Source organism: Trichosurus vulpecula, chromosome 1, assembly GCF_011100635.1.
Source record: "Trichosurus vulpecula isolate mTriVul1 chromosome 1, mTriVul1.pri, whole genome shotgun sequence".
NCBI classification, from domain to species: domain Eukaryota; kingdom Metazoa; phylum Chordata; class Mammalia; order Diprotodontia; family Phalangeridae; genus Trichosurus; species Trichosurus vulpecula.
The window spans coordinates 463,884,368-463,893,702 of record NC_050573.1 but is presented as its reverse complement, the minus strand read 5'-3'; positions in this window follow the sequence as shown (position 1 = coordinate 463,893,702).

Genomic DNA, 9,335 nt, shown 5'->3' with positions numbered 1-9,335 from the left:
TTAGCAAAACAAAGGGCTTGAAAAGTTTTGTTTTGTTTTGTTTTTTAAAGAGTGCTTGATTCCTTATCCCATACCAACTAAGGACACAGGGGTCTTTTGTCTCATGTATTACAATATAGTCTAAACTCTGAGTTAAATCTTGAGTAAAAACCCTAAGCCATGCTATCACAAAGACAGAAGTGTGCAAACACCTAGACTACTTTCTTAATCTCTCATTCGTATTGCTTTTTCCTGAGTTTGTACGGGCAGAAAGAGGCGGACACAGAGACAGAGTAATGGGGGGAGAGGGAGACAGAAAGAGAGGGAAAGACAGAGAAAAAGACAGAGTGAGACAGAGACAAAGACAGAAAGACAACAGACAGAGAGAGTAATGGAGGAGAGGGATAGGGAGAGAGACAGGGAGTCTGAGAGAGGGCTAGAGACAAAGACAGACAAAGCTAGAGAGATAGAGACAGAGAGAGAGTAATGGGAGAGAGGGATAGGGAAAGAGAGGGAGAGACAGAGACAGAGAGATAGAGACAGAAAGACAGAGACATGAGATAGATATAGAGAGACAGAGACTAAGACAGAGTAGTGAGGTATAGGGATAGGGAGAAAGAGAGAGAGAGAGAGAGAGAGAGAGAGAGAGAGAGAGAGAGAGAGAGAGAGAGAGAGAGACAGAGAGACAGACACAGAGAGAGAGACACAGAGACAGAGATAGAGACAGAGACACAAAGACAGAGACAGAGACACAGAGACAGAGAGAGAGAGAGAGAGAGAGAGAGAGAGAGAGAGAGAGAGAGAGGGACAGAGTAATGGGGGAGAGGGATAGGGAGAGAGAGGGAAAGACAGAGAGTCAGAGACAGGGACAAAAAGATAGAGACAGACAAAGACAGAGAGACAGAGATAGATACAGAGAAACAGAGACAGATAGTAATGAGGGATGGGGGGGGAGAGAGAGAGAGACAGAGAGAGACAGAGAGAGAGAGACAGAGAGAGAGACAGAGAGACAGAGAGAGAGAGAGTTGGAGAGAAACAGAGACAGAATAATGGGGAACAGGGGTAGGGAGACAGAGGGAGAGACAGAGTTAGGGGAGAGACAGAGACAGAGAGACAGACAGAGACAGAGATTGATGCCACCAGGTAGGGAAATAGTTAGGTAGATGGCCTGGCTATGCTGAATGGCAGGATTTCTGAGCTAAAGCCTCCCATATATCGATTCAAAATTATCTTTGGATTTTTTTTCTTTAATTTTGGCTGCATTTAAGAACAGAATAGGCCTTAGGACTGAAGATGATCATATAGCTAGTAACTTTTAATATGGGAATTTTTAGAATGTATAAGCCCTTCAACCTAAGCTGTTACAGACACTGGTCTTTACAGGGGAAAAAAAAATAAGTATGTCAGGAAAAAATACTAGGCTTTTTTTTTTCTGATCACAGCCATGTTTTAAAGTCTTTAATGCTTGACTGTGATTAGGGAGAAAAAATGGCCCTTTTTTCAGAAATTCAGGCTTTTCTGTGAAGATCGGCCTCTCCTGGAGCTGCATCTACTTCAAATGTTCTCCTGGCAGTGTCGGCCAGCCGTACACTGAAGAGGCTGCGATATTTCAGTCTGCCACAGGCCTTAGGATTCTACAGGGTCTAGAACCCTATGGCGTGTGTCTATTCATTTCAAATAGTTTTCAAAAATAGAAAAATGCGAGAGGATGAATGCTTAATATTAAATGAAAGCAGCCTTGTGCTACAAAGAACAAATTCTGATACTATCGTACAAAATCATATTTTTGATGTTCAAATTTATATTCTTAATGTGATTTTAAAGAGGAATCGAACACTTAAAACGGTGAAATAATAAAGCCATACATGCACAGCTTACAGATAGTGCCAGGATAGATGGAGGCCCAGGAGGTTTTACAGTTCAAAATGCACAAGTTCATTTTTTTTTTTTAAATTTTCTTTAAAGTCAGGAAATTAAGATGAGTACGAAAGCACATTTACCATGCTTGGTGGGAAAGTAAAAACGCAGATACTTGTCCCTGGGTGTTTTACAGTGATCCTGTTAAAGATTATGATTTCGATTAACATCTTTTCTCCTCAACTGAGAAGCCCTAATAATCCATGATTTCTTTCAGAGCTCAAGTCAAGCACTTCCTTCTACACAAAGCCTTTCCTAACTTTTCCAGCTGCTAGTGCCCCTCCTCCAAATTACCTTATGTCTATTTTTAATGTATTTACATGTGTACATGCTGTCTTCTTCAATAGAATGTAAGCACCTTGAAGACAAGGATAGTTTTTTTTTTGCTTGTTTATTTATTTTTGTATAGTTATCACTTGGTATAGGGCCTAGCAGACTGTGACAGTAAATGCTTGTTGACTGATTATATCTTATAATTAAAAGAAATATAAAGTGATTCATGTCTTATGAGGACTGTGTAATCCATGAGCAAAAATAAAAGTTATAGTCACATCAAATCAAACAAAGTATGGATAATAATAGAATTCCTGGCATGGAGTCAAAAAGACTCATCTTCATGAGTTCAAATCTGGCCTCAGACACTTACTAACTGTGTGACCCTGGGCAAGTCACTTAATCCTGTTTGCCTCAGTTTCCTCATCTGTAAAATGAGCTGGAGAAGGAAATGGCAAACCACCCCGGTATCTTTGCCAAGAAAACCCCAAATAGGGCCATTGAATGTACTCAACCACAACAACAAGGATATTAACAATGAAACAGGGAAAGTGAATGTGAAGAGATACAATAGGCAGTCCACAGATTTCTTGCTCCCCAGGAGCCTGTGTTCACTTTTAGACATATTTCCCAAATGACAAACATTCAATGCTAAGAAGATGAAACTCAATAATCATTTATAAACCATGCTAGAACCTCGGAATATAAGGATAGTATCTAAAATCCTTGCCCCTGAGGAGCTTACAGTGTATTGGGGAAAACAAATAAAAGGATATATTTTAAAAAATGCAAAATAGACACAATGTAATTTCTGGTGAAAAGGCTATAGTCAAAAAGTAAGGGCAGCTTAACAACAGAGGGAGAATTCAAAGAACACATTGGAAATGCAGAGGGCTGCGACCAATGTGAATGAGCGATGAGGGCGTGCGTGGAGAGTGGTGTGATCCCATTCATGGATCGCTATCTTTAGAAGACAACTCCTCAAATCAGGGTCCGCAAAACCTGCCCATTTCATAGGCAGAGTAACTAATTTTCTAAAAGTTATTTCTAGGTTAAAAACTGTGGTAGCAAGAGGCTTTTGCTTACCAAAATGTAGAAATTTGAGGAGAGATACAGGTATAGTTTTCAGCAACATCTCAAACCTACCACTCCTATATTATTTTCTTAAAAATATTTTTGAAAACTGAAAAAAAAATCACTATAGTCTTTTTAAAGAGCAGATGGAATGTATGGATATTCTAGAAATAAAATCCATTTTAGTATGTTCCACCTGGCTGATATTTAAACATATATTTGTTTGTTTGTTCTCAGGCTATTAGAAGGTATGATACAACTCTCCATTGATCATCTTATATTTCATCTCATCAGTTTAAAAGCAGCTCATCATATTTTCCAGGAACATGTAGATCTGCTGGGCCCAGCTTTCAAGACTAGATTTTACTGACAATTCGCCCATGTTGAGAGCTGAAAAACTATACTGCTTCTTCATATTTGTTGTAATGAAAATATTTGCTAGATGGAAATGTTTCCTCTCTTTTCTGAAAAATAAAGAGAGGGAGGAGAGAAGTCTGAGTTTAAATAATATGTTGAATCATTTTTGTCTGACTCTGTCTCTTTCTCTGTTTATATCTCTCTCTGTCTCTTTCTCTCTCTCCCTGTCTCCATTTCTGTCTCTGTCTCTTTCTGTCTCTCTCTGTGTCTCTCTGTCTCTGTCTCTCTCTCTCTCTCTCTCTCTCTCTCTCTCTCTCTCTCTGTCTCTCTCTCTGTCATATGCACTCAGGCCTATGAATTCTACTTGGGCCCACCAGCAGGAGTTTGCTCTGATTAATTACTTTCTTTGCCCCAATTCATTTTTGTGATTAAGATTTCTGACTCGAGAAATTGTCAGCAAAAGATAATCTATCAAAGTTTAAATATCAGTCATAAAACAGTACAGGAGGATATTTTGTGACTACTTTGAACTGAAAGCATTTTATTGAAAAAAGGCTTGTTGTATTTGGCAGCCTTCCATGACCTCCTACTGTTGACAAAACTAGCAGTGAGCCCTGTTTGAGCATACCCGAAGATGGGCCTGCTCTATGGAAGCCGCTGCTCGAGAGCATTTACAGGATTTATCTCTAAATTAATATTTTCATCGAACACACTCACTATACACCTTACATAATCTTTAAATTATAGGAAAACGCTAGAAGGGTGTTCTGAGAGTCGGCGGCTGAAGTAATGCTAGAGATTTATAGCTCTCTGAAGTCGACATTTGTGACTGACCTACAGCACACCAGGGCTGCTATTTCCCTTTCCTGATTCATGATAAGTGCAGCTGTCTCCAAATAAGCCTCCAGAGCCCATTAATGCTCAGTTCATTCCCTTATAGTAAATATGCACATCTCCAACCTCACTTTTTAATACTCAGCTATGATGAAGTCGGATAGAAAATCAGATTTTCTTTCTTTTCTTTTTGAATATTTTGTTTTTCCCTTCCCCAAAACACAATTGCCAAGTGCCACGTCACTGTAGAGAGGGGGCCCTGAAGTCCAGCTTACCTAGTTAGTTCTGCTTCTAATTAAAGAGACTGTTTTCAGATATATTTAACTTCTTCGAAATGGTAAAATTTTACTTCACTAAGAATGTAGGTTTAAACAGGACCATAGTGGTTTCTGGATCTTGCTGCCTGCCCCACAGCTAATTAACAAAATTGCATCAAGATTGATATGAAGGTAAATATTAAGGGCACAGAAGGGAAGAGAAAGCAAATTATTGCAAATGTCAGAAAAGCCAAGACATTCATCTTCCCTCCCTTGATTTGTTTTTCATTAATAAAATATACATTGTTTTCCTCTTGGAAAAGTTATTAGTGACAACACATTGAGCACGGAGCTTTGTCTCTTCAGAAATGAAGTCTTTGTTTGGTCATCAGTGACGGGGGTTTTGTGCTATTGTCTAACCTGTCAGATCCGATGAGCGTGTGTACTTAGGGGTGCAAAGATGTGCTGCCACACCTGCTGTGCAAAGCTGTGAATTCACAACTCTTCTGACGATGGAAATGGGTTGTGCTGGGAGCTCTTTTGTTGCAGTGGGACTGTTGGTGGCTGCATGTCTGAAGTGGCACAAGTGTCAGGCCTTATTACAATCATCAGAATCACTTCCACATAATCTTGTATTTGGACCGTTTCATGTAAATGTGCAGCAAATTAATGCTAGGCACTTAATAGATTTTATGATGTTCAATTGATTTTGTAGCATCAGTCTTCCTTCATCCCTTCTTTCCTTCCTTTCTCCCTCCTTTCTTTTCTTCCTTCCTCCTTCCTCCCCCTCCTTTCCTCCCTTCCTTCATCCCTTCTTTCCTTCCTTCTTCCCTCCTTTCTTCCTTCCTTCTTCTTTCCTTCCTCTTCCCTATTTTTCTTCATTTTTCTTTTCTTTTCTTTCTTTCTGTTTCTTTACCTTTATTCTCTTTCTTAATTTTATTTAGTTTCTTCCATTTTTCTTTTATTCTTCTTTCTTCCTTCTTTTCTTTCTTTCTTTCTTTCTTTCTTTCTTTCTTCTTTTTCCTTCCTTCCTTTCTTTCTTCCTTTTCTTCTTTCTTTCTTTGTTTCTCTCCTTCTTTCTTTCTGCCTTCCTTCCTTTCTTTCATTTTTTCTTTCTTGCTTGCTTTCTTGCTTTCTCTCTTTCCCTACTTCCTTCCTTCATCCATTCTTTCCTCCCTCCCATTCTTTCATTTATTTTTCTTTTCTTTCTTTCTATGTCTTTACCTTTCTCATCTTTCTTAATTTTATTTAGTTTCTGCCTTTTTCCTCCCTCCCTTCCCTTCTTTTTCCCTGTCTCTTTTTTTCTTTCTTCATTCTTTCCTTCATCCCTTCTTTCCTTCCTCTCTCTTTTTTCCTTCTTTCCTTTCTCCCTCCCTTCTTGCTTCCTTCCTCCCCTTTTCCTTCTTTCTTTCTTTCCTCTCTCCTTTCCTTTCTTTTTCTTTTCTTTCTTTCTATTTCTTTACCTTCTCTTTTAAAATTTTATTTAGTTTCTTCTTTTCTTCTTTCTTTCTTAGTATTCTTTTTTCTCTTATCTTTCTTTTTTCTTTCTTTCTTAGTATTCTTTTTTTCTGTTATCTTTCTTTCCTATTTCTTTATCTTTCTTCTTTTCCTTATTAATTTATTTACTTCCTTTTTTCTTTCTTTCTCTTTTTACTTTTTTAGTGTCTTTCTTTTTCTATGTTTTTCTTCTTTTCTTTATCTCTCTTCTTTTTCTTAGTTTTATTTCCTTCCTTCCTTCCTGTTTTGGACAAAGCAAAACAAAACATGTTGAAGTCTTGTAAGGCAGGAATTTCCATAATTCAGTCAAACTATATTCTCTTATATCATACTTTAGAAGTGATGCAGAATGTACCCACAGGGGTAGCAAAATATTAAGATCTTATGTGGAATAAGACACATTATGAAGAGATGTTCCACTAGAATAATACTAATATTACTGTTTGACACATGGCAATGCTCACTTTTGTCTTTTTTTAATGTACAATAATTTCTTATCCTCTGTAAATGTTAGGTTATTTCATATCAGTGTACTCACTAGAATTGGATGAATTCGTTGGAATAGATGATCTCTAAGAGTCCTTCTATCTGTAAAGCCAGGAACCTATGAAATTAGTCTTCTTTATCTCCTTGATGATAGAAGTCAGATTTTTTTCAGTTCCTGTTAGTTCCCATTGCTAAGACTAATACACATTTACCAAGCTTGCTTTAAAAGAAGAACAAAATGAAGTGCCCCTTTCCAAAGATAACAGCATCAGTATTTTAACATATGTGTAATGATTTTTATAACACAATTTTTAGTAATATCTTTTTCAGTATTTTAGCTCTCTACTCAAATGTTATTTTTGGCATTGCTTTTCTTCGGACTTTTGTTGCTTAAAAAAAAATCTCAATTTTTGCATCAACAAATTGATAGAAAATTCTTCACTGTAGCTAAGACATGGGTGTTTGCTGAGCAGTAAAAAATATCTGGCAATTTTCCCCAAAGAGGGGGGGAAACCTAAATCAAAAAAAGCTTCTGTTGTCACTTTTACAATTCTAAGCAGCTAGCTGCAGGTTTAATAGACCCTAATCTAGATGGGCCTTTTTAAGGACCTTAGACCTGTATGGCCTCATTAATTCAAATGGTACGTGACAGTTCAGAGGTATCCTAAACCAGCCATTACCTGCATAAACAGGCTCTGGTGCCAATGTGGCACGTACATTGTTATCAGATCAGAATTTCTATCACTCGATAGCTGTGATTAGAGGAAACCACTAAACTATATGGATTCTTTTCTTCTCTTTGGATACTATAGAAATTTCTTCATGGATTACAGCATATTCAGTTACAAACATTTTTTTTATTTTAGGTGTAAAAGCTAAACCAGTGAAAGAAGATAGAAAACACACAGAGACAGAGTGACTGAAACAGGACAAGGTGTTTGGCCTTCTTTAATTGATTTTTTGGCCTACCTCCCTCCACCCAAGCACAAAACAAGGTAGCGAAAAGAGTCAAAATTTGGGGGCTTGGGTTTCATACTGTGCAACGTCTGGATTGCCCGGCAGATGTGGCACATGGCAGCTTCACGCATTACAAGAGGAGAAGTGTCCACACGTTGACAATTCCTCAAAATTCTAACAAAACCGAGAGACAGAAGAAAGGTTTGGTTTCTTATTCTTGATTTTGGACTCAATGTCCATAAGATATTATTCTCCAACAGTAAATAACAGCAAAGAAAGAATTCATCAGCAAGCATTAACAGAAAATTACAGCTGGAGTCTGTTAGACTGTGAAATGACAAAGGAAAAATCCCTAACTGAATTCAACATCTTATACTGTAACTAAAAGCAGACATAGTTTAATTTAGGGTTAATTTAATTAACCTTATGACAACCATAACCTTCCACTTCTTACTACCAATAAGCAAACAGAAGTTGAAAATGATAAAAATGATATTTTAAAATAATATTTTACTTTTATATCATAGACACATTTCTAATTTCTATCACTTGAAAGATGCTTTTCATGTGATAGGGTTCTTCCTTCCTAATCTTTATAATGTACTTAAGAAAGATAAAAACAATATGTAAAAATAATTTGGAAACAGAATTCCATTATATATTTATATATGTACACATATTAAACATATTATATATATACATATATAATAAAAGGAGCATAAATTTACTTCGTGTACTAGAACCACTTTGACAATACAGACATTTTAATCAGATATCTAACATTTAGAACTCTCTGCCCCTGTTTTCATGGCTAGCTCTGATCCAGATAAGCAAAAAAACTGACCCTGTTTAAAACTTTCTCTCCGAGATGACATTTAAAGAAAGGCCAACATGCAAAAATTGGTTTCCATTTCCTGAAATTAATATAACTTATTCTGTGTAATGGATCTTTGGGAAACAAAATCCATTATTTTATGAAGATATAAAAATCTCCTATAGACTTTTATTTTTGCTGTGCAGTATATCTACAGCAGCTAAAAAGATTCAATAGTCTGACTTACATTTTTACGTGCCAGATTAGTCTTTATATTTGTTTTGATAGAAAAGCAGGCAACAGCCTATTTCATGGACAATAAATTCAAGATAGTAATGATGAGATAGTATTGCCTCAGCTAACTGCACCCAGATTGGAGGGTCACATATCTGACCTAGATCTAGTATGGTCCTTAATGAATCTATATACTTGATTAGAGTTATTGTCTTTTTATAGCCCAAAATAGCTTTGCATGGAAAACTTGCTCATTTTAAGTAGAGTTGGGAGAATCGTTTTTCTTTCTACAAACCTCTAGAACTTTTCTAAAGCATTCTAAATGACTGTTTGAAATGGTAAGTCTTCTAGCTAGCTTTCCTAAACCATGCTGTTCACCCTTATGAAGCTGATAGATTACAACACTACCATTAGTGCACAGAACAGAAGCGCTTCCTCTTGTAATGGAAAATCTTGCTTTTGCCACCAGCTGCTATTTCTAGCTACCATCATATTGAAGTGAAATACCAGGCTGGCTGCTCCCCCTCTTCCCCGCCTCCAGAGGTCTAGCCATCATTGCTATCCTGATCAAGCTAAAAGAACTGCCATCAGTGCCTAAGATGTTTAGGGACGTGTTGAAGGAAACTCACTAACTACCCGAGTTTGGATTAGAACAG